The following is a 25,957-nucleotide window of genomic DNA, read 5'->3' on the forward strand; positions in this document are numbered from 1 at the left end:
AACAACGTATGTTGTTATGCGGTCTGACCGATAAAGATCTTCGTAGAATATGTAGGAGCCAATATGGGCATCCAGGTCCCGCTATTGGTTATTGACCGGAGACATGTCTCGGTCATGTCTACATTGTTCTCGAACCCGTAGGGTCCGCACGCTTAAGGTTACGATGACAGTTATATTATGAGTTTATGCATTTTGATGTACCGAAGGTTGTTCGGAGTCCCGGATGTGATCACGGACATGACGAGGAGTCTCGAAATGGTCGAGACGTAAAGATTGATATATTGGAAGCCTATGTTTGGACATCGGAAGTGTTCCGGGTGAAATCGGGATTTTACCGGGTTACCAGGAGGGTTACCGGAACCCCCCGGGAGCCATATGGGCCTTCATGGGCCTTAGTGGAAAGGAGAAAGGGGCAGCCCAAGGTGGCTGCGCCTCTTCCCCCTCCCCTAGTCCTATTAGGACTAGGAGAAGGTGGCCGGCCCCCCTCTCTCCCTTCCCCTCCGAGGAATCCTAGTTGGACTAGGATTGGGGGGAGGAATCCTACTCCCAGAGGGAGTAGGACTCTCCTGCGCCTCCCTCTATGGCCGGCCAGCCTCCCCCCTCTACTCCTTTATATACGGAGGCAGGGGACACCTCTAGACACACAAGTTGATCCACGTGATCTATTCCTTAGCCGTGTGCGGTGCCCCCTGCCACCATATACCTCGATAATACTGTAGCGGAGTTTAGGCGAAGCCCTGCTGCTGTAGTTCATCAAGATCGTCACCACGCCGTCATGCTGACGAAACTTTTTCCCCGACACTTTGCTGGATCGGAGTCCGGGGATCGTCATCGAGCTGAACGTGTGCTCGAACTCGGAGGTGCCGTAGTTTCGGTGCTTGATCGGTTGGATCGTGAAGACATACGACTACTTCCTCTACGTCGTGTCATCGCTTCCGCAGTCGGTCTGCTTTGGGTACGTAGACAACACTCTCCCCCTCGTTGCTATGCATCACATGATCTTGCGTGAGCGTAGGAATTTTTTTTTGAAATTACTACGAAACCCAACAGTGGTATCAGAGCCTAGGTTATTTATGTTGATGTTATATGCACGAGTAGAACACAAGTGAGTTGTGGACGATACAAGTCATACTGCATACCAGCATGTCATACTTAGGTTCGGCGGTCTTGTTGGACGAGACGACCCGGACCAACCTTACGCGTACGCTTACGCGAGACCGGTTCCCTCGACGTGCTTTGCACATAGATGGCTTGCGGGCGACTGTCTCTCCAACTTTAGTTGAACCAAGTATGGCTACGCCCGGTCCTTGAGAAGGTTAAAACGGAGTCTATTTGACAAACTATCGTTGTGGTTTTGATGCGTAGGTGAGATTGGTTCTTACTTAAGCCCGTAGCAGCCACGTAAAACATGCAACAACAAAGTAGAGGACGTCTAACTTGTTTTTGCAGGGCATGTTGTGATGTGATATGGTCAAGGCATGATGCTGAATTTTATTGCATGAGATGATCATGTTTTGTAACTGAGTTATCGGCAACTGGCAGGAGCCATATGGTTGTCGCTTTATTGTATGCAATGCAATCGCGATGTAATGCTTTACTTTATTACTAAACGGTAGTTATAGTCGTGGAAGCATAAGATTGGCGAGACGACAACGATGCTACGATGGAGATCAAGGTGTCGCGCCGGTGACGATGGTGATCATGACGGTGCTTCGGAGATGGGGATCACAGGCACAAGATGATGATGGCCATATCATATCACTTATATTGATTGCATGTGATGTTTATCTTTTATGCATCTTATCTTGCTTTGATTGACGGTAGCATTATAAGATGATCTCTCACTAAATTATCAAGAAGTGTTCTCCCTGAGTGCACCGTTGCGAAAGTTCTTCGTGCTGAGACACCACGTGATGATCGGGTGTGATAGGCTCTACGTTCAAATACAACGGGTGCAAAACAGTTGCACACGTGGAATACTCATGTTATACTTGACGAGCCAAGCATATACAGATATGGCCTCGGAACATGGAGACCGAAAGGTCGAGCGTGAATCATATAGTAGATATGATCAACATAATGATGTTGACCGATGAAACTACTCCATCTCACGTGATGATCGGACATGGTTTAGTTGATTTGGATCACGTGATCACTTAGAGGATTAGAGGGATGTCTATCTAAGTGGGAGTTCTTAAGTAATATGATTAATTGAACTTAAATTTATCATGAACTTAGTACCTGATAGTATCTTGCTTGTTTATGTTGATTGTAGATAGATGGCTCGTGCTGTTGTTCCGTTGAATTTTAATGCGTTCCTTGAGAAAGCAAAGTTGAAAGATGATGGTAGCAATTACACGGACTGGGTCCGTAACTTGAGGATTATCCTTATTGCTGCACAGAAGAATTACGTCCTGGAAGCACCGCTGGGTGCCAGGCCTGCTGCTGGAGCAACACCAGATGTTATGAACGTCTGGCAGAGCAAAGCTGATGACTACTCGATAGTTCAGTGTGCCATGCTTTACGGCTTAGAATCGGGACTTCAACGACGTTTTGAACGTCATGGAGCATATGAGATGTTCCAGGAGTTGAAGTTAATATTTCAAGCAAATGCCCGGGTTGAGAGATATGAAGTCTCCAATAAATTCTATAGCTGCAAGATGGAGGAGAATAGTTCTGTCAGTGAGCATATACTCAAAATGTCTGGGTATAATAATCACTTGATTCAATTGGGAGTTAATCTTCCAGATGATTGTGTCATTGACAGAATTCTCCAATCACTGCCACCAAGCTACAAGAGCTTCGTGATGAACTATAATATGCAAGGGATGAACAATACTATTCCCGAGCTCTTCGCGATGCTAAAAGCTGCGGAGGTAGAAATCAAGAAAGAGCATCAAGTGTTGATGGTCAACAAGACCACTAGTTTCAAGAAAAAGGGCAAAGGAAAGAAGAAGGGGAAATTCAAGAAGAACAGCAAGCCAGTTGCTGCTCAAGAGAAGAAACCCAAGTCTGGACCTAAGCCTGAAACTGAGTGCTTCTACTGCAAGCAGACTGGTCACTGGAAGCGGAACTGCCCCAAGTATTTGGCGGATAAGAAGGATGGCAAGGTGAACAAAGGTATATGTGATATACATGTTATTGATGTGTACCTTACTAATGCTCTCAGTAGCACCTGGGTATTTGATACTGGTTCTGTTGCTAATATTTGCAACTCGAAACAGGGGCTACGGATTAAGCGAAGATTGGCTAAGGACGAGGTGACGATGCGCGTGGGAAACGGTTCCAAAGTCGATGTGATCGCGGTCGGCACGCTACCTCTACATCTACCTTCGGGATTAATATTAGACCTAAATAATTGTTATTTGGTGCCAGCATTGAGCATGAACATTATATCTGGATCTTGTTTAATGCGAGACGGTTATTCATTTAAATCAGAGAATAATGGTTGTTCTATTTATATGAGTAATATCTTTTATGGTCATGCACCCTTGAAGAGTGGTCTATTTTTATTGAATCTCGATAGTAGTAATACACATATTCATAATGTTGAAACCAAAAGATGCAGAGTTGATAATGAAAGTGCAACTTATTTGTGGCACTGTCGTTTAGGTCATATCGGTGTAAAGCGCATGAAGAAACTCCATACTGATGGACTTTTGGAACCACTTGATTATGAATCACTTGGTACTTGCGAACCGTGCCTCATGGGCAAGATGACTAAAACACCGTTCTCCGGTACTATGGAGAGAGCAACAGATTTGTTGGAAATCATACATACTGATGTATGTGGTCCGATGAATATTGAGGCTCGTGGCGGATATCGTTATTTTCTCACCTTCACAGATGATTTGAGCAGATATGGATATATCTACTTAATGAAACATAAGTCTGAAACATTTGAAAAGTTCAAAGAATTTCAGAGTGAAGTTGAAAATCATCGTAACAAGAAAATAAAGTTTCTACGATCTGATCGTGGAGGAGAATATTTGAGTTACGAGTTTGGTGTACATTTGAAAAACTGTGGAATAGTTTCGCAACTCACACCACCCGGAACACCACAACGTAATGGTGTGTCCGAACGTCGTAATCGTACTTTACTAGATATGGTGCGATCTATGATGTCTCTTACTGATTTACCGCTATCGTTTTGGGGTTATGCTCTAGAGACAGCCGCATTCACATTAAATAGGGCACCATCAAAATCTGTTGAGACGACGCCTTATGAACTATGGTTTGGCAAGAAACCAAAGTTGTCGTTTCTTAAAGTTTGGGGCTGCGATGCTTATGTGAAAAAACTTCAACCTGATAAGCTCGAACCCAAGTCAGAGAAATGTGTCTTCATAGGATATCCAAAGGAAACTATTGGATACACCTTCTATCACAGATCCGAAGGCAAGACTTTTGTTGCTAAATTCGGAAACTTTCTTGAGAAGGAGTTTCTCACGAAAGAAGTGAGTGGGAGGAAAGTAGAACTTGACGAGGTAACTGTACCTGCTCCCTTGTTGGAAAGTAGTACATCACAGAAAATTGTTTCTGCGACACCTACACCAATAAGTGAGGAAGTTAATGATAATGATCATGAAACTTCAGAACAAGATACTACTGAACCTCGTAGATCAACCAGAGTAAGATCCGCACCAGAGTGGTACGGTAATCCAGTTCTGGAAGTCATGCTACTAGATCATGATGATCCTACGAACTATGAAGAAGCGATGGTGAGCCCAGATTCCGCAAAGTGGCTTGAAGCCATGAAATCTGAGATGGGATCCATGTATGAGAACAAAGTATGGACTTTGGTTGACTTGCCCGATGATCGGCAAGCAATTGAGAATAAATGGATCTTCAAGAAGAAGACTGACGCTGTGGTAATGTTACTGTCTACAAAGCTCGACTTGTCGCGAAAGGTTTTCGGCAAGTTCAAGGGATTGACTGCGATGAGACCTTCTCACCCGTAGCGATGCTTAAGTCCGTCCGAATCATGTTAGCGATTGCCGCATTTTATGATTATGAAATTTGGCAGATGGATGTCAAAACTGCATTCCTGAATGGATTTCTGGAAGAAGAGTTGTATATGATGCAACCGGAAGGTTTTGTCGATCCAAAGGGAGCTAACAAAGTGTGCAAGCTCCAGCGATCCATTTATGGACTGGTGCAAGCCTCTCGGAGTTGGAATAAACGCTTTGATAGTGTGATCAAAGCATTTGGTTTTATACAGACTTTCGGAGAAGCCTGTATTTACAAGAAAGTGAGTGGGAGCTCTGTAGCATTTCTGATATTATATGTGGATGACATATTACTAATTGGAAATGATATAGAATTTCTGGATAGCATAAAGGGATACTTGAATAAATGTTTTTCAATGAAAGACCTCGGTGAAGCTGCTTACATATTAGGTATTAAGATCTATAGAGATAGATCAAGACGCTTAATTGGACTTTCACAGAGCACATACCTTGACAAAATTTTGAAGAAGTTCAAAATGGATCAAGCAAAGAAAGGGTTCTTGCCTGTGTTAGAAGGTGTGAAATTGAGTAAGACTCAATGCCCGACCACTGCAGAAGGTAGAGAGAATATGAAAGATGTTCCCTATGCATCAGCCATAGGATCTATCATGTATGCAATGCTGTGTACCAGACCTGATGTGTGCCTTGCTATAAGTTTAGCAGGGAGGTACCAAAGTAATCCAGGAATGGATCACTGGACAGCGGTCAAGAACATCCTGAAATACCTGAAAAGGACTAAGGATATGTTTCTCGTATATGGAGGTGACAAAGAGCTCACCGTAAAAGGTTACGTTGATGCAAGCTTTGACACTGATCCAGACGATTCTAAATCGCAAACCGGATACGTGTTTACATTAAACGGTGGAGCTGTCAGTTGGTGCAGTTCTAAACAAAGCGTCGTAGCGGGATCTACATGTGAAGCGGAGTACATAGCTGCTTCGGAAGCAGCAAACGAAGGGGTATGGATGAAGGAGTTCATATCCGATCTAGGTGTCATACCTAATGCATCGGGTCCAATGAAAATCTTTTGTGACAATACTGGTGCAATTGCCTTGGCAAAGGAATCCAGATTTCACAAAAGGACCAAACACATCAAGAGACGCTTCAACTCCATCCGGGATCTAGTCCAGGTGGGAGACATAGAGATTTGCAAGATACATACGGATCTGAATGTTGCAGACCCGTTGACTAAGCCTCTTCCACGAGCAAAACATGATCAGCACCAAAGCTCCATGGGTGTTAGAATCATTACAGTGTAATCTAGATTATTGACTCTAGTGCAAGTGGGAGACTGAAGGAAATATGCCCTAGAGGCAATAATAAAGTTATTATTTATTTCCTTATAATCATGATAAATGTTTATTATTCATGCTAGAATTGTATTAACTAGAAACATAATACATGTGTGAATACATAGACAAACAAAGTGTCACTAGTATGCCTCTACTTGACTAGCTCGTTAATCAAAGATGGTTATGTTTCCTAACCATGAACAATGAGTTGTTATTTGATTAACGAGGTCACATCATTAGTTGAATGATCTGATTGCCATGACCCATTCCATTAGCTTAGCACACGATCGTTTAGTATGTTGCTATTGCTTTCTTCATGACTTATACATGTTCCTATGACTATGAGATTATGCAACTCCCGTTTGCCGGAGGAACACTTTGGGTGCTACCAAACGTCACAACGTAACTGGGTGATTATAAAGGAGCATTACAGGTGTCTCCGAAGGTAGATGTTGGGTTGGCGTATTTCGAGATTAGGATTTGTCACTCCGATTGTCGGAGAGGTATCTCTAGGCCCTCTCGGTAATACACATCACATAAGCCTTGCAAGCATTGCAACTAATATGTTAGTTGTGAGATGATGTATTACAGAACGAGTAAAGAGACTTGCCGGTAACGAGATTGAACTAGGTATTGGATACCGACGATCGAATCTCGGGCAAGTAACATACCGATGACAAAGGGAACAACGTATGTTGTTATGCGGTCTGACCGATAAAGATCTTCGTAGAATATGTAGGAGCCAATATGGGCATCCAGGTCCCACTATTGGTTATTGACCGGAGACATGTCTCGGTCATGTCTACATTGTTCTCGAACCCGTAGGGTCCGCACGCTTAAGGTTACGATGACAGTTACATTATGAGTTTATGCATTTTGATGTACCGAAGGTTGTTCGGAGTCCCGGATGTGATCACGGACATGACGAGGAGTCTCGAAATGGTCGAGACGTAAAGATTGATATATTGGAAGCCTATGTTTGGACATCGGAAGTGTTCCGGGTGAAATCGGGATTTTACCGGGTTACCAGGAGGGTTACCGGAACCCCCCGGGAGCCATATGGGCCTTCATGGGCCTTAGTGGAAAGGAGAAAGGGGCAGCCCAAGGTGGCTGCGCCTCTTCCCCCTCCCCTAGTCCTATTAGGACTAGGAGAAGGTGGCCGGCCCCCCTCTCTCCCTTCCCCTCCGAGGAATCCTAGTTGGACTAGGATTGGGGGGAGGAATCCTACTCCCAGAGGGAGTAGGACTCTCCTGCGCCTCCCTCTATGGCCGGCCAGCCTCCCCCCTCTACTCCTTTATATACGGAGGCAGGGGACACCTCTAGACACACAAGTTGATCCACGTGATCTATTCCTTAGCCGTGTGCGGTGCCCCCTGCCACCATATACCTCGATAATACTGTAGCGGAGTTTAGGCGAAACCCTGCTGCTGTAGTTCATCAAGATCGTCACCACGCCGTCGTGCTGACGAAACTTTTTCCCCGACACTTTGCTGGATCGGAGTCCGGGATCGTCATCGAGCTGAACGTTTGCTCGAACTCGGAGGTGCCGTAGTTTCGGTGCTTGATCGGTTGGATCGTGAAGACATACGACTACTTCCTCTACGTCGTGTCATCGCTTCCGCAGTCGGTCTGCGTTGGGTACGTAGACAATACTCTCCCCCTTGTTGCTATGCATCACATGATCTTGCGTGAGCGTAGGAATTTTTTTTTGAAATTACTACGAAACCCAACAGGTATTGCCGTCAACCCTGAACGAGTTCAGGCTATTCTCGATTGGACTCCTCCGAAGAACGTCAAGCAAGTCCGAAGTTTTCTCGGTCTCGCCAGCTATTGCCGTCGATTCGTCGAGAACTTCTCCAAGATTGCCAGGCCCCTGACTAATCTGTTGCATAAGGGTGTCAAGTTCGACTGGACAGACAAGTGTCAGGAAAGTTTCCAGGCGCTCAAAGACAAGTTGACTTCTGCCCCCGTACTTGCTCCACCTGATACTAAGAAGGACTTCGTCATTTACTGCGACGCTTCCCGTCAAGGATTAGGCTGTGTCCTAATGCAGGAGCGCAGAGTGATTGCTTATGCCTCTCGTCAATTGCGCCCTCACGAAGAAAACTACCCAGTTCACAACCTCGAGCTTGCTGCTGTCATTCATGCACTGAAGCAGTGGCGACATTACCTTCTCGGTAATCGTTGCGAGATCTTCACCGACCATCAAAGTCTGAAGTATCTGTTTACTCAGCCAGATTTGAACCTACGCCAGCAAAGATGGATGGAGACTGTTGCAGACTTTGACGTGGGTATATCCTATACCCCCGGCAAGGCTAATGTAATGGCTGACGCCTTGAGCCACAAGTCTTACTGCAACCATCTCCAGGTCCACAAAGTTCAGCCCTCGCTTGTCGAAGAATTTAGAAGGCTGAACCTCCATATTGTTCCTCCGGGATCACTCGCTCCCCCTCCCGAAGGTTTTCCCAAACGGAACCTCCATGTTGTTTCCAAGGGTTCTCTCAATACCCTGGTTGCGAAACCAGATCTTGTGGACACCATCAAATGGATACAGAAATGTGACGATGAAGTCCTCAAGATTAAGCGCGACCTCAAAAGAGGAAAGCCCTCATTCTTCACGATCGCCGACGATGGCGCCTTGTATTTCAAAGGCAGCCTAGTGGTACCATGTTCGAAGAAAAACCTGGATAAGACTAAAAGGGTTATGCAAGAAGCCCGTGATACGCCTCTGTCCATCCATCCTGGTAGTACAAAGATGTACCAGGATATTCGTCAAAGATTCTGGTGGTCTAATATGAAGCAGGACATTGCTCGTTATGTTGCTGAGTGTGACGTTTGTCGCCGAATCAAAGCAGAGCATCAAAGGCCTGCTGGAACTCTGCAACCTATCTCTATTCCTGAATGGAAATGGGACCATGTTGAAATGGACTTCGTCACTGGATTTCCCAAATCGCAGAAAGGTAATGATGCTATTCTTGTCGTCATTGACCGGCTTTCCAAAGTTGCCCATTTCCTGGCGGTCAAAGAGACAATCACTGCTAGTCAGCTTGCTACTCTCTACATGGCTAGAATTGTTTCACTTCACGGTATCCCACTGGTTATCAGTTCAGACCGAGGCAGCTTATTCACTTCAAGGTTTTGGGCGAGTTTCCAAGAAGCTATGGGGACTCATCTGTCGTTCAGTACTGCGTTCCATCCTCAGTCGCAAGGACAGGTTGAACGTGTCAACCAAGTTCTCGAAGACATGCTTCGAGCTTGTGTAATCTCATTCGGCAAGAAATGGGAGGAATCTCTTCCATATGCCGAGTTCTCTTATAATAATAGCTATCAAGCTAGTCTAAAGATGTCCCCCTTCGAAGTGCTATATGGACGAAAGTGTCGAACCCCTCTGAACTGGTCAGAAACTGGGGAACGTCCACTCTTTGGTCCGGATATTATACAACAGGCCGAAGAACAAGTTCGCATTATTCGCGAGAATCTCAAGACTGCTCAATCACGTCAGAAAAGTCAGTATGACCGTCATCACCAAGACATGGTCTATCAACCTGGCGAAAAGGCTTATCTTCGAGTTACACCAATGAAGGGTGCTCACCGCTTCGGGATCAAGGGCAAGCTAGCTCCTCGCTATATCGGTCCCTTCACTATTCTCGAAAGGCGTGGAAAGGTGGCATATCAACTGGAGCTTCCGCCGAACCTTTCTTAGGTTCACGATGTGTTCCACGTGTCACAACTCCGCCGTTGCTTCAAGGATCCAATCCGAGCGGTGGATCATGAAGTGCTCGAATTGCAACAGGACCTCTCGTATAAAGAGCATCCGGTCCACATTCTTGACCAAGCTGAACGCCGCACACATCAGAAGGCGATCAAATTCCTCAAAGTCCAGTGGTCGAATCACTCTGAAGACGAAGCCACTTGGGAACGCGAGGATCGCCTGCGTGATGAATACCCCGCATTGTTTCCTTCTACCTCCTAAATCTCGGGACGAGATTTCTTGTAGTGGAGGAGTTTTGTAACGCCCGGGTAATCAAGCTACAGTAATCCAACGATAATCATGCCACGTCACCCCGGTTACTATTGATAATCTACCGTTAGGCCAAAACCGAGTCAAATTCAAACATTAAAATAAAGTTAAATTATAAAAGTTTCAAAATGTTAAACTAAAATGTTCGGAGTGTGCAGTTAAATGCCAGGGTAATTATAATGAAGCAAACACATTTTTATAAAATGCCTAAATAATTTAAAATGATTTAAAACAGAAGAGGAAATAAAGAAAAGGAAAACAGGAAACAAAACAAAAAAAAAGAGAAACCCCCTGGGCCGTGGCCCAACTGGGCCAACCCCCAGGCCTAGCCGGCCGGCCCGCTACCCCCCTCCATAACCCCCCCCAGGGGGGAAACCCTAATCGGCCACCACCCACTTCCCCCCCCCCACGACGCGCCCCCTTCTCCCCCGATCCAGATCGGATCGGGCTCGACGCCGGCGCCTCGCCCTCATCGCCGCCGAACGCCGTCGCCTCCCCTTCCCCGCCTGGACCTCGCCGGCGCCCTTCCCCACCGGCCTGCTCCCCCACGTCGACGTCGTCCCCCGTCGCCTCACTCACCCCCCCACCCCCCGTCCCCCTCCACAACGGCCCTCGCCCTCGCCGGACTCCGCCGCCTCAACCTCCATCGAGCCCACTGCCCTGGACCCTACTCCCCGCCGGTGAGGACACCTTCGGCCTCCACTCCCTCCTCTCTTCGCGCGCGCCTCGCCCGCACTCTTCCTTGCCCCGCAAGCGCACACGCGCGTCGCGCTCCGGCCGTCCGCTGGCCACGCCCGTAGCCGTCGTCTCCGCTTCGCCTGGGAGTGCTTGGCCCCGCCTCCTTGGCCCCCCCCCCCCGCGGGCGCTCGCGCCGCGCGCCTCCCTTTCCCTGTACGCCCCGCGCCCGAGCTCCGGACGGGCTCGCGTCTGCCGCGCCCGTCGCCGTGTGCCCCGCCTCTCGCCCACGGCCGCTACTCCGCCGCTCGCTGCACGCTGTTCTGCGCCGCTCGCCCGCCCTTGGCGCCGCGCCTTGCGCCGCCTGCACCGCGCCTCGTGCCCCCCTTGCTGCAGCCCAGCCGCGCGCTCATGCGCGCCCGCCCGCACGGGGCCGAGCTTGCCGCCGCTCGCTCACCGGCCGCCCCGTGCTGGCCTCGCCCACGCCGGCCTGGCGACCTGCCAGGTCCGCCGCCCACGCCCGCATGCCCCTGGGCGTGCGCCCGAACGGGGCGCGCCCGTTACCCGTCGTCCGCGCCCTGTATGGCCTCTGTGCCACAGACAAACGGGGCCCACCCCCCTGTGAACAAAATAAATACTAATTAAATGAATAAAAAAGAATAATAATAAAAAATATAAATAAATAATAATTAAATTAATTATTTAATTAAGGAAATAATTAAGTTAATTAATTATAATTAGATTAACCTAATCACTAATTAACCTAATTAACTGTTAGTTAATTAAAACAGAGTATGACGAACGGGACCCACCTGTCAGGTTGACCAAGTCAACTACTGACGTCATGATGACGTCAGCAGACACTATTCTGGATAATGTTGATTAAATTAAATAAATAAATCCTAAAAATGATTTAAATCTTTTAAAATTAATATAAAATAAACCGTAGCTCGGATGGAAAAACTTTGTACATGAAAGTTGCTCAGAACGACGAGACGAATTTGAATACGCAGCCCGTTTATCCGCCACGCATCCCTAGCATAGCGAACACGCAACTTTCCCCCTCTGTTTCATCTGTCCGAAAACGCGAAACACCGGGGATACTTTCCCGGATGTTTCCCCCCTTCACCGGTATCACCTCATACCGCGATAGGGCACCCCTAGCACCTATACTTGTCATGTCATGCATCGCTATGAATTTGTTTGCTTAAATATTTATTGTTTCTCCCCCCTCTTCTCTCGCTAGACACCGGGACCGACGCCGCTGCTACCCAGTACGACTACAGAGTTGACGACCACTCGCTCTTGCCAGAGCAACCAGGCAAGCCCCCCCTTTGATCACCAGATATCGCCTACTCTTCTCTATACTGCTTGCATTAGAGTAGTGTAGCATGTTACTGCTTCCCGTTAATCCTATACTGATGCATAGCCTGTCCTTGCTACTACTGTTGTTACCTTACCTGCAATCCTAATGCTTAGTATAGGATGCTAGTTTATCATCAGTGGCCCTACATCCTTGTCCGTCTGCCATGCTATACTATCGGGCCGTGATCACTCGGGAGTTGATCACGGGTATATACTATATACTTTATACATGATACATGTGGTGACTAAAGACGGGTCGGCTTGAGGAGCACCCGCGAGTGGATCTTTGAGGCGGAGCGACAGGGCAGGTTCCGACCACCTAGGAGAGAGGTGGGCCTGGCCCTGGTCGACGTTCGCGGATACTTAACACGCTTAACGAGATCTGGGTATTTGATCTGAGTTTGGCCATTTGGTCTATACGCACTAACCATCTACGCGGGAGTAGTTATGGGTATCCCGGCGTCGTGGTATCAGCCGAAGCCTTCGTGACGTCAGCGACTGAGTGGCGCGCGCCGGATTGGAACGTAAGCCTGCTCTTGTATTAAGGGGGCTAGTTCTGCTTCCGGCCGCGTTCGCAACGTGCAGGTGTGCTATGGGCGATGGGCCCAGACCCCTGTGCGCTTAGGTTTAGACCGGCGTGCTGACCTCTTTGTTGGTCTAGGTGGGGCTGCGACGTGTTGATCTTCCGAGGCCGGGCATGACCCAGAAAAGTGTGTCCGGCCAAATGGGATCGAGCGTGTTGGGTTATGTGGTGCACCCCTGCAGGGAAGTTAATCTATTCGAATAGCTATGATCTTCAATAATAGGACGACTTGGAGTTGCACCTTGACCTTATGACAACTAGAACCGGATACTTAATAAAACACACCCTTCCAAGTGCCAGATACAACTCGGTGGTCGCTCTCTAACAGGGCGACGAGGAGAGGATCGTCGGGTAGGGTTATGCTATGCGATGCTACCTGGAGACTTCAGTCTACTCTCTTCTACATGCTGCAAGACGGAGGCTGCCAGAAGCGTAGTCTTCGAAAGGACTAGCTATCCCCCTCTTATTCCGGCATTCTGCAGTTCAGTCCACCTATGATAGCCTTATTCCAGTTGATACCAATGCATACATATGTAGTGTAGCTCCTTGCTTGCGAGTACTTTGGATGAGTACTCACGGTTGCTTTCTCCCTCCTTTCCCCCTTTTCCTTCTTCCTGGTTGTCGCAACCAGATGTTGGAGCCCAGGATCCAGACGCCACCGTCGACGACGACTCCTGCTACACCGGAGGTGCCTACTACTACGTGATGCCCGCTGACGACGACCAGGAGTAGTTAGGAGGATCCCAGGCAGGAGGCCTGCGCCTCTTTCGATCTGTATCCCAGTTTGTGCTAGCCTTCTTAAGGCAAACTTGTTTAACCTGTGTCTGTACTCAGATATTGTTGCTTCCGCTGGCTCGTCTATGATCGAGCTCTTGTATTCGAGCCCTCGAGGCCCCTGGCTTGTAATATGATGCTTGTATGACTTATTTTATTTGTAGAGTTGTGTTGTGATATCTTCCCGTGAGTCCCTGATCTTGATCGTACACGTTTGCATGTATGATTAGTGTACGATTAAATCGGGGGCGTCACAATGGTTTATCCTAGTGGTCGTGTCCTACACTCAGCGTGTGCTCTGATACCATCTTGTAGCGAGCCGACCTCAGATGGTCAAGTCTCTGTGCTTCAGTGTCATCCCTGGATCGGTAATGCTGACACACACAGTACTCGAAGGATTTATAACAGAGTAGCAATCACACACTTTTTACATCAAATGTCTCAAGAGAGAGAGCTTATTACAATAATATGGCTTAAGGCCATCTAATATGATAACAGCGGAAGTCTTGGAAGATAAAGTGAGGCCATCAACTCCAACGGCATAGCTGAGCTGCACGGCAACGACCTAACGAACCTTACTCGTCTGAAAAGTCTGCAACATAATACGTTGCAGCCCGAAAACGGGTCAGCACATGGAATATGCTCGCAATGTAACACAGTAGAGCATAAACAGAATAATGCTATCACTACTTAAATATTTGGTTGGTGGAAGGCTGTATGGTTATAGTTTTTGCGAAAAGCCAATTTTTCCCTACAACAAAGGAATAGATTTTAATTTAACTATCATGGTGGTTGAACAACATCGAGAAGGTACCCCCAACTCAATCCCAATTAAAGTGATTAACAACCCAACAATATTAATTAAAAGTGATGAGATACATGTGATAACCCAAGTACTAGATACTCAAGATTGTCCATAACAGGGGACACAGCTAACCATGATTAGATTGTACACTTTGCAGAGGTTTGCGCACTTTTCCCCACAAGACTCGATCGCCTCTGTTGTATTTCTCGCACTACATGATGTTTGAGAAACAGATGACCGAGACACAGTCTTTCAGAAAAATTAACTCTCTACTCCGGGTAGACCATACCAAACCTACAAAACCCACTACCTGCTGATCTACCTCTTCAAGAGCTTCACGTAACTTACTCAACTATGCTAGAGCCCATAATAGCTTGTGGCTGCACACAGAAGTTTCTAGCATGAATCATCTCAGTTCCCTTTGAGCCTGGGTGGCGGTCCATAGGAAGATCACATGGGTACCCCGGGATTTCCAAAAAATAACAGACAACACTGGGTTCCCCAGGTGCCTCAATCCACCCAGATGTTAATTTACGTTGCCACCTTAAGTTGAACTGGGTATGGAAAGAGTATGATCAATGTGTTACTTGCCTTGCTGACGATCCGCGAATCCTAGAGACTCGTAGTAACACGCTTCGCACTCCGGGAATTCTATCGCAAGCAAACAATAGCATACATAAGTAACAAGCAAAGATGCACAAGCAAAACTCAAATAAAAGAGGTTGACCAGAAAGTTCAACTTAAGAACTCCGGTTCGCAAAAAGAATCAAATCAAACGGAGCAACGAAACTCAAACAGCAAAAGAAAGAACCTTCATTTACTAATCTGAACCTAGGTCAAATTTTACAGTAGCAAAAACTTATTTGAACTGGTTAAACGGAAAGAGGATCTCGAGATGAAGATCTATGCGTTTGAATCGCATGATTCTGATAAACGAGCGAAAAGATAAACAGAAACTAAGATCGGATCAGAAATCGCAATCAGAAAAATCGTGGAATAAATCCGATAAAAAGAAAACTGACGAACAGACTAACGAACGAGCGTTCGTTAGCTGTAACTAACGGGTGAAAACCGTTCGTTGGAACGAAGGTACAGACGAATGTCCTCTAATTAGAAGAACCGATAAAAACCGGCGATAAAAAAACGAATCTAGGGTTTCGAAAAAAAATAAACCAAACGGTTTTAAAAAAACCGGCGGTCTCGGATCTGGCGGGTACCTCCGGCGAGGGGGTCCGGCGAGGCGGCTGGGGGGCGGCAGGGCGGCGGCTCGCGCGCGGCGGGTCTTGGCGGCGGCAGCGGCAACGGCGGGCGGCGCCTGCGGCAGGCGGCGGCTGCAGGCGCCTGCTGCGGGCGGCGGGCGGCGGCGGCAGTGGTTTGGGGGGCGGGGGTGGCGGCTTATAAGGAGGGGTGGTGGCTTCCTTGGAGAAGGGGGCAAGCGGCGGCGAGGCGGAGTCCGGCTCGGACTCCGGGTCCGAGCGGAGGCGGGGCGGCGCGCGCGCGCGGAGGCAGCAGCGGCTGCGGGCCGGCCTGGCTCGGCTGGGCCTTAGACCGAGTCAGGCACGGGAAAAGTTTCTTTTAAATAATTTCGCCGATAGAAATAAAATCCTAGAATATAAAATAAAAACCTAAAAATGCTAAAACAAATTTTCGCCGTCTAAATAGAATATTTAGAACAATATGAACATTTTCTTGGCCCTAAAATGCAAATTTGAAAACATGCAATTTTTCTAAGGCAAATAAAATCCGAATAAAACCAAATAAATGATTTTAATATTTTTCCTCCAATATTTCAATTATTTTGGAGAATTCATATTATCTCCTCTCTTATATTCAATATGAAATATTTTTCGGAGAGAAAAATAATTAAAATCGAAATCCTCGTTTCATTATTTGATAAAAATCAAATATGAAAACCGGGGAAATCCCCAACTCTCTCCCTGGGTCCTTGAGTTGCTTAGGATTTCGAGGATTGCGGAAGGAAATGCAATAAATCATGATATGCATGGATGACCTATGTATAACATTCCAAATTGAAAAATTGGGATGTTACAATAAACCTAACCATAGCATGAAACATATGGATCCAAATCAGCCCCTTACGAAGAAACGCATAAACTTGGGTTTAAGCTTCTGTCACACTAGCAACCCATCATCTACTTATTACTTCCCAATGCCTTCCTCTAGGCCCAAATAATGATGAAGTGTTATGTAGTCGACGTTCACATAACACCACTAGAGGCTAGACAACATACATCTCATCAAAATATCGAACGAATACCAAACTCACATGACTACTAATAGCAAGACTTCTCCCATGTCCTCAGGAACAAACGTAACTACTCACAAAGCATATTCATGTTCATAATCAGAGGGGTATTAATATGTATAAAGGATCTAAACATATGATCTTCCACCAAATAAACCAACTAGCATCAACTACAAGGAGTAATCAACACTACTAGCAACCTACTAGTACCAATCCCGTACATGGAGACAAGAATTGGATACAAGAGATCAACTAGGGTTTTGAGAGGAGATGGTGCTGGTGAAGATGTTGATGGAGATTGTCGTCTCCCGATGAGAGGAGCGTTGGTGATGACGATGGCGATGATTTCCCCCTCCCGGAGGGAAGTGTCCCCGGCAGAACAGCTCTGCCGGAGCCCTAGGTTGGTTCTGCCAAGGTTCCGCCTCGTGGAGGCGGAGTTTCATCCCGAAAGGTTGCTTATGATTTTTTCCTCGACGAAAGACCTCATATAGCAGAAGATGGCCATCGGAGAGCCAACAGGGGGCCCACGAGGTAGGGGGGCGCGCCCCCACCCTCGTGGCCAGGTGGGTCCCCCTCTGGTGAACTTCTTCCGCTCAATAGTTTTTATTATTTCCCAAAATGAATTTCGTGGAGTTTCATGACTTTTGGAGTTGTGCAGAATAGGTCTCTAATATTTGCTCCTTTTCCAGCCCAGAATTCCAGCTGCCGGCATTCTCCCTCCTTATGTAAACCTTGTAAAATAAGAGAGAATAGGCATAAGTATTGTGACATAACATGTAATAACAACCCATAATGCAATAAATATCGATATAAAAGCATGATGCAAAATGGACATATCAATCGTCTCGTGCGATAGCTTGATCTACAAGGAATTTGGACCTCCACGCTGGACAGAGGTAACGATCATGACCAACGCGCAGCTCCAAATGTCCCATATAAGCATCAATATCCTTCATAGAATATCAGGGCATTACATGTTGAAAGTTGAGAAATAGAATATTGAGCATTTTAAAAACAGGACATGCAAGTAGTACTTACATCGTCCGACAGCCATCTATGAGCTAGTACCGGTCGAATCCTTTCGGAAGTCAGAGATATGCCACGCCCTTCACTATAGTAATTTTCCCCTTATTCTTCTCGGTGCTAGCAGCTAACTCGACAAATAAAACAGCTGCATCAATTATTTCCGGCGTCAACTCATCTGCCACAACCTCCGGCTCATTATTGTCAGAAAACAGAGCTGCATGAAATAATATGAACGTCAACAATGGTGATCATATGCATTGGTAGTAAATAAAAAAATAAGAAAGTTAGTTACGATACCTCTACTAGTAGTAGTAGTACCGGAGGGTCTCTGACCACGGCTGGTATGCCTGCTGGGCTTGCCAAGTGCGTAGGGGGATTCAAATTTCTTGGGAACGGTCCACTTCTGCTTACCGGACATAACTTCCTCATCCTTATCGATTGTAGCACCCTTTTTTCCATTCGCCTTAGCCATGAACTTGCTGACAGAAGATGGACAAATGTCTATGTCCGATGAAGGTGCTAGAGTAGAAGTACAAACCACCCAAGGGTTTTCCGGTGTACCCCCACATTCATCATTACGCTTAATAGGTGAAGTTTCCTTGTGTCCATTCATCTTCGGTGGGGTTTTTTGTTTGGCAAACTAAATCGTGTGAACATTTCAGCACGTAAAGTTAAATGAGAAAATTATAGACATAAAGATAAATACATAGTACCTCAGGTACGGTTTTATGGTTGGGAACCACTTCATCAGGCTGCGTCATGTCAATGACCGGCTCTCCATCACTGTCTGTCTTCCTTGTACATGGATTCCTTCTTTTCATATGGACCATTCTCGAACGAATCCACTTCGTCCGCATCATTCTCCGCGGATGGCACGGCAGCAGCCGGCTTGTACATGACACCTGCTTTGTTCAACTTCTCCAGCAATCTCTGCAATAGAAATACAAAGTTAGTAATGCCTGCAAGGTTTTTAAAATAGAAAACATACTGTAAACAATAAAGTTACGGTGTGACACCTCAGCAACTAGATCAGGGATTTGCCTCATCTGGGTGTGTATGAAGTCCATAAACCGCTTCATTAGAAGCTCCATCACCTCATCCGTGTTTGGGGCTGTCTTCGCCTCCTTTGCGGTTCCATTGGCGGGCTTGGTTTTTGGCTTCTGTGCAGGTGCATTATTTGGGATGTTGGGCTCCTGCGCCCTATATTCTTGGGTTATATTATTTTCAATCTGCATGCGATATTGAAGTACATGTGATGAATTAGAAATAAATATTATTTACTTACAAACCATTTCAGAAATACATAACACAATGACTTACCTTGACGTTACCACGGCCGCGCCCATTGTCATAGTCAAACCGATCTCTCCTAGTGGCTGCACCTTCGGTCCAATTACTCATCAGAGGTTGTATGGACAAGTTTGGATTGAAAGCACAATCACCTTCCAGAGGTTGCGCCTTCTCCTAGTACAAGTACTGCAAGAAAAGAAGATATAGAGTTAGTACAATACATCACATAAAATTGCAATGATATAATAATTGACATTACGCAACAGGCCTCATATGTGTACCTACAAGAGAGCCAAATTGCCTTTCGGCCATTGGCGGATGTGTTTGCCTTTCTTGACTATGCGAAGGCAATCGAGGAGAATACGAAGGGTGAACGCATTCCAGTTAATCTTTGAAATACGTTTCACATCATCGACCAAAGCGTAGTATTGTTTAGGAACAATCTTGCTCGACATGGGAGCAATAATTGTTCGTAACAGGACAAGAACTAATTTCTGAAGGAAATTGTCATCGGTGGATTTATTTTTAATTATGTCCCCTATGAGATCATCTATCACTATGTTTCCTGTTATCTTACTTAGAAACTGTGGCCGCACCCGCTCCTTAATGTCCTCGCCTTCTTCAATCAGAATGACCGAAATGGACAGTCCTTGGTTCTCCAGGTTAAAGATGCACTCGACGTCGACCGCACCGAGAGTCACCTCCCCAACCTGCTCTTGTCTAATGAATCTGAACGTGGTGGCCTCAAAATTCTCAACCATATACCTAATCAGTAGGGTACGCATTTTAATAGATGGTATCTGAAGCATGCTGTGCGAAGTTGTATCGGCGACTCTTGCGCGTTGACCGCTCGATAGAAGATTAACAAGCTTGCACCATTTTTCAACATACATACAATTTATCCATTCAGCTCGTCCATCCTGTTGAAACAAAATATAAAACTTCATGACATAAGCGAACACTAATGCAAAAATAACAATAGACATGCAAATATATAAAACTTTCTGACAGTAGCTAGCAGTAATGCAAAAATAACACTAATGCAAATATTAAACTAGCACCATGTATACCGCAACATGCAGCCAAGTGTGTGCTGATATGAGGCTATAAAAAATAACTACAATTGGTAATTGAATTTACTTGCATCTGATCAAGTTCTTTGAGTATCACATAAATTATATAATCAATTAATTTAATACGGTAAATTGTTAGAAATTCGTCTGGTTGTCTTATTAACACAGTGACAAATTGATCAGTTGTAAATAACTACAGTCTATAGCAATGGTACCTATTTGAGGTTCATCAACATCTAATGCATAACTCTTTAATGTTCTATGTGCACAAGAATATAATTGGATCGTGTGACAAAATATAATTGGATCATGTGACAAAAAATCTATTGCATCATGCTTATCTGGATACAACATCTTATTCTACCATGCTATGAAAGAACCAAAGATTGAGTTCATCTACGCCATCTGGTAAGAACGCATCTAGTGGAGTTGATACTATTTGAAAAAATGTGCTAAACCTAACTCCATGAAAGAAATGACACGGAGGAACTAGCTTGCTATGAAGGCGGTAAGGAGGACAACTTACTTGATCGGTCGATGAAGATAAAAGAAGCTGGCGATGCGGTGTCGATGTAGTTCGTCGCGGGCGGCCACCACGTGCGGACGACCTTGATCTTCTCGGGGTTTTTCTGGCGTGTGGGATGCGGCGGAAGGAGCTGTCAACGACTCGCCGGTAGGAGGCGATCTAGTCGATGACATGTGCGAGCAGGTGGAGATTATATACGAGGTCGACTCCTAGGTCGTCGTAACTTCCCTGAGGCGAATCGCGGGATCTATATTTTCCTCGGTTCAAGCGAGGGTGAACGTGCTCCTCAATCGTAGGGATAAGGAAAATATGAATTAGCATGATCCCGGAATTGTGTAACAGAACGACAACTACTCCCGTGATCGACGTGCATGGAAAGCGCACAGTTGTGGGCCCCCGCAAAATGGATCTGAGAGGTATTTGCGGTCTGGGCCGGCCCACCAACCTACATCCATAACCATATAATGTTTGTTTTTTTGCTCAAAATAAATATCATTGTTTCTTCCCTCAAAAAACAATATATAATCTTTGTTTTCAACCAATTAGTTATTGTATACTTGTATATGTTTAACAATCTATCTATCTATACTTCTATATCTATACTTACTTATAATAATTTGTGACTCCCTAGAAATTACTACGTTAATTAGAAACTAGGAGCCGTTAATCTGGTGGGACCGAGTTATTACGGTCGAGATTAACCCACATAATTCTAGGCTCAAAATATGATCAAGCTTGGAAAACATAATTGTCTGGAAGGCCCACAAATCTCTACAAATTGAAATATAAGCTGAAGTAGAAAGCCCACAATGTTTCCTCGGCTGTAGAAATAGAAGCGGAAGGAGATATATCCTATTGCCTAAAAAAAGGAGATATATCCGTAGGCGCTGCTCATTGCCGTGGAGTAGATGGTAAACCTGCCCCATGGAGTCCAGATCAAGGCCGCTTGATGTTTATGTTAGGGTGCCCCAAATTGTCAAGCGCCACGATCTGGAGATGTAGCCCGACACCTTAGGGGAAGACCATCCACTTCTGCCATGTCGATCGCGGCGCCGCTCGCAGGATCGGCCTCCACACAGATCTTGATGAACCTCAGGACGGACACAATGTTTCCTCGGCTGTAGAAATAGAAGCGGAAGGAGATATATCCTATTGCCTAAAAAAAGGAGATATATCCGTAGGCGCTGCTCATTGCCGTGGAGTAGATGGTAAACCTGCCCCATGGAGTCCAGATCAAGGCCGCTTGATGTTTATGTTAGGGTGCCCCAAATTGTCAAGCGCCACGATCTGGAGATGTAGCTCGACACCTTAGGGGAAGACCATCCACTTCTGGCATGTCGATCGCGGCGCCGCTCGCAGGATCGGCCTCCACACAGATCTTGATGAACCTCAGGAGGGAGGAGAGGACTAGATGGGGCAAGAGCTGGGAAACTGTAAGTGCAAGCCTGTTCTGGAATTTATGATTTCTTGGTTCACCCATGTCGTTTTAGCATATTATTAGGCGACTCACGATGCAATTGCATCATCCTGAAACCCGATGGCGTGGAATCTGACCTCTGAGGCATTCTCCTCCTATCCTCCATCAGCATGTTCGGCATGGTCCAGATCGAGGTATCCACCATCGCCTGCCTTCTTTCATTGTCTCAACATGTCCAGACTTTAGCAATGGATCGCAGCCAGCATAGAACTTCATCCCGAGATTATGATTCCATGCACTATCTCCAGATGCATGCTGCTTACCTATAGCAACAGTAACGACATCACCTTTGATTGGTATTACCTTATTTGTGTGATTTTGCGTGATCAGGGATGACACCCTTGAGCCTGGGAATGAGGTGGATTGAACCAATAAGAGACATGACAACGCAGCTGTACAGCTTCAGTTACATGAATATCTATAAAGCTAAAAACTGATTCTATAACTGATGTTGGAGAACGCCACTTGACGTCAATTTCTGTTAATCTGCACTAAAAGTGACAGTTGTGCAATCTAATACATATCACTAAACAGACCTTGGTGTGTTGTGATGAACAGATCAAAGGAGCTGTTCTCATACGGCACGCAACCATATATTGGTACAAAGAAACCAACATAAACTGGATTCAGTCAAAAAATAATCATGTCCATATAAGTTCTGTTATCTCTTGGTGTGGATTTCCTTACAAACTTACATGGTCTGCAAATTTTGTTCATGATTTAATAGCTAAATCAATGTCAAGAGCTATGTTTCAATGTTTATTCCTTTATTTACACTTCTGATATACTAATACGCCTACTTTTGCACAATGTTTTTAACTGAAATTGGTTGTTCATGCAGACACAACAGGTGCATTGAGCCACCGACAAAGTGATAGCAGAAGAGCTGAGGAAAACGCAAGTAGGTATGTGCCACAATTGATAAGTTTAGCCTTATGATCGGATCCTTTGATCCAATGTTTATTTTGGAGGAATGGAGTTTTTAAATTCATTGACGCATTATTGGTTGTTATCCCCTAATAAATTTCTTCCATGTAGTATAAGCATCCAAAGGTATAATTAGTGTTGCCTTTCTGTTTTTTGGAAAATAGTAGTGTTGCTTATAATGGAGACTAAATTAGTCTCCACTATATTTGCACTACTATGCTTCGATGTCCATTGAGATGACACAATATCAAAGGTAGTTCCTTCGGCAGCTTGAATAGTGTTTTTTCATATGTAAGATACGCCAGAATTTAATAAAAGTGTGTCCAATTATTTTGTAGCCATCCTTTCCTTAGATCATACCTTGATACACTTTTCCCCCTTTTGGTCCCAAAATTTCTTGAAAATTGAAATAATTATATGCTATTTCATAGTAAGAGCATGTTACTAAACTTTTCTCTTCATTCTGAGCCAAGTGTTATTTTGTTTTCTGAATACGCAAGAAAGGTTCGACTAGCAAAAGCATATGAGGATGTTTCTACAGTTCTGTTCCTTTCCACTTGAATAAAGAAAGATGAAGCAATCTTATGCTCCCCCATGGAAAACAAATCCATGTATATCTCTCATCCTCCCCCATGGAAAAAAAAATCCATGTATATCTCGCTACCTGGGTGAGCAGGGGCATGCATTGGTGCATTCACGGGGCTTATCACATTGAAATTATTTTCCTAATTTAGTTCAGGTTGGGCTTCATTCACTTTTCTTCGAAGTTTATTCTTTTTTTGCCGGTTAGTAACTCATTTCTTAATCGTGCCCTTTGACAGTACGCTCTTTGGATGCCTCATGGAGATCGGGTTAGACGGAGCACAACTAGGGTCAACTATGCTCGAGCGTCTCAGCTGGCCTCTCCCCGCCGCTGCCGCATAGGGCTATGCTCCAACTTAACTCTAGCAGGTCCGCTCATAACGCTTCCTATCTCCTCACATTGCATAGTCACTAGATGCATCTGTCTTAGCTTTGTTTGATTCACTGCTTGGTTTGTCTTCATCACAATGGATTTGTACGCACAACAATAAGTATCAACATAGTTTCACGGAGATAAAACTATGAATCTAAATACGAAACACCTACAGCGCTGGTCCAGTATGGTACACCGTCATGACATTCCTGCAATCTGCATTGTGCATGCAGGTTTTGCATGGTTGATCAACGTCATGCGTTAAGACAGGTGCAGCCGCACGCTTGCACATTATCTTTGTCGTTTAAATAACCATGTTCATTTTGTGAAGTATCTGGTATCTCTGGTATCTCTGTGCTCACGTACTTCTTAAAAGTTCCCTCGAATCAGAAGCATGTATTTGCCGGGCTTTATGAGAGGAGATAGGACATAAGATGAAAAATTTATTATTTTTTCCAGTGCTGATCCCATGAATTACGTTAGCGAAAGTCTTACAATCTCATTATAATTAGGTGTGGACACATATGTTCTGTCATTTTCCATTTGAAGGGATGGAACCTTCCTATTTAGTCTTACGCAATGACCAAATTAACAAGAATAGGTATGATTAGGAGTTGATATAGTGCTACAAATAGTTTATTATTGTCGTATATAGTTAGTATCTAATCAGTTTATACAGTGTAATCGTGGATGGTGCAGTGCTAAAATTAATTAGCATGTAAAGTCATAAACTGTAGAAAAGAGGGTATATTTCTATTTGTGAATAACGACTTCCTTAATTTGCTGCTACCTACTTTACCCATATTACAACAATATTAATTCTTGAATTGCATTATTTAGGCAAGTTGGATTGATACTCGCCACATTTTTTTGTCATGTTTGCTCCCAAGCAATTGCTTTCTCATAATAACAATATGATTAGATCTAACAATATACCTTATATGAAAGGACGTTAGTTAGTAGACTACAATATTATTTAGTTAGTCTTTTTTGTTTGTTAATTTATGTTGCATGAATTAACTTTGTAAGTGCTAAATTTAAGCATCTGAGCCAACAACAAAATACGAATTACAGACATTAATTTGTATATTCATGATTCTTTATATAACACTTCTTTTAGATTACATGTTATTTTAATCGCAGAAAAAGATTACATGTTATTTTATATGGATATTAAATAATCCAGTTTCTATAAAAAACAATATATATACAAGCCCGTGCGAATGCACGGGTTGGCGACTAGTATTTATAGTATCTCTCTCATATCTGCAATATTATAAATTCAAATGTAATGTTCCTCTTTCCTTTTTGGTTTTCCTATTATTTTATGTTTTCTCCGTCTTATTCCTAATTGTTTTTTCATGTTTCATATTTCTATATTATTTCTCCTCATAGTTTTCAATTTCAAATATGTATGATTAAATGTTGTCCTATTTATGACTTCCTAATTGTTTGGACCGGCACCGAAAACCACTTTCTGACCTGCCCTCCGGCAGTCCCGAATGGTCGTGCTTGTACATGATGCATGTGGAGGCATGCATGAGATGACCCCAACTTTTGGGACCATGTGGGCATGGCCAATGTGGTCCCGCATGCAAGGTCTGCACAAATTCGTACACAAAACGCACGTTGCGTCACGTTCGGGCAGTGTTCAAGGTTTTTTTTCGCCAGAATAACCCTACAAAATGCATCAAGTCTCGGAAATGAACGATACTTGTCAAGCATGCTTGCCATGGTCATCCTACGGTCTGCGTAAAGTTTGGGATCAATTGGCGCGACCAGGAAGGAAAACCTCTTTCAGACTTGCCCTCTGGCAGACCCGAATGGTCCTGTCTGTACATGGGGCATGTGGAGGCTTGCATGGGATGACTCCTACTTTTGGGACCATGTGGACAT

Source organism: Triticum urartu, chromosome 7 (genome assembly GCF_003073215.2).
Source record: "Triticum urartu cultivar G1812 chromosome 7, Tu2.1, whole genome shotgun sequence".
NCBI lineage: Eukaryota > Viridiplantae > Streptophyta > Magnoliopsida > Poales > Poaceae > Triticum > Triticum urartu.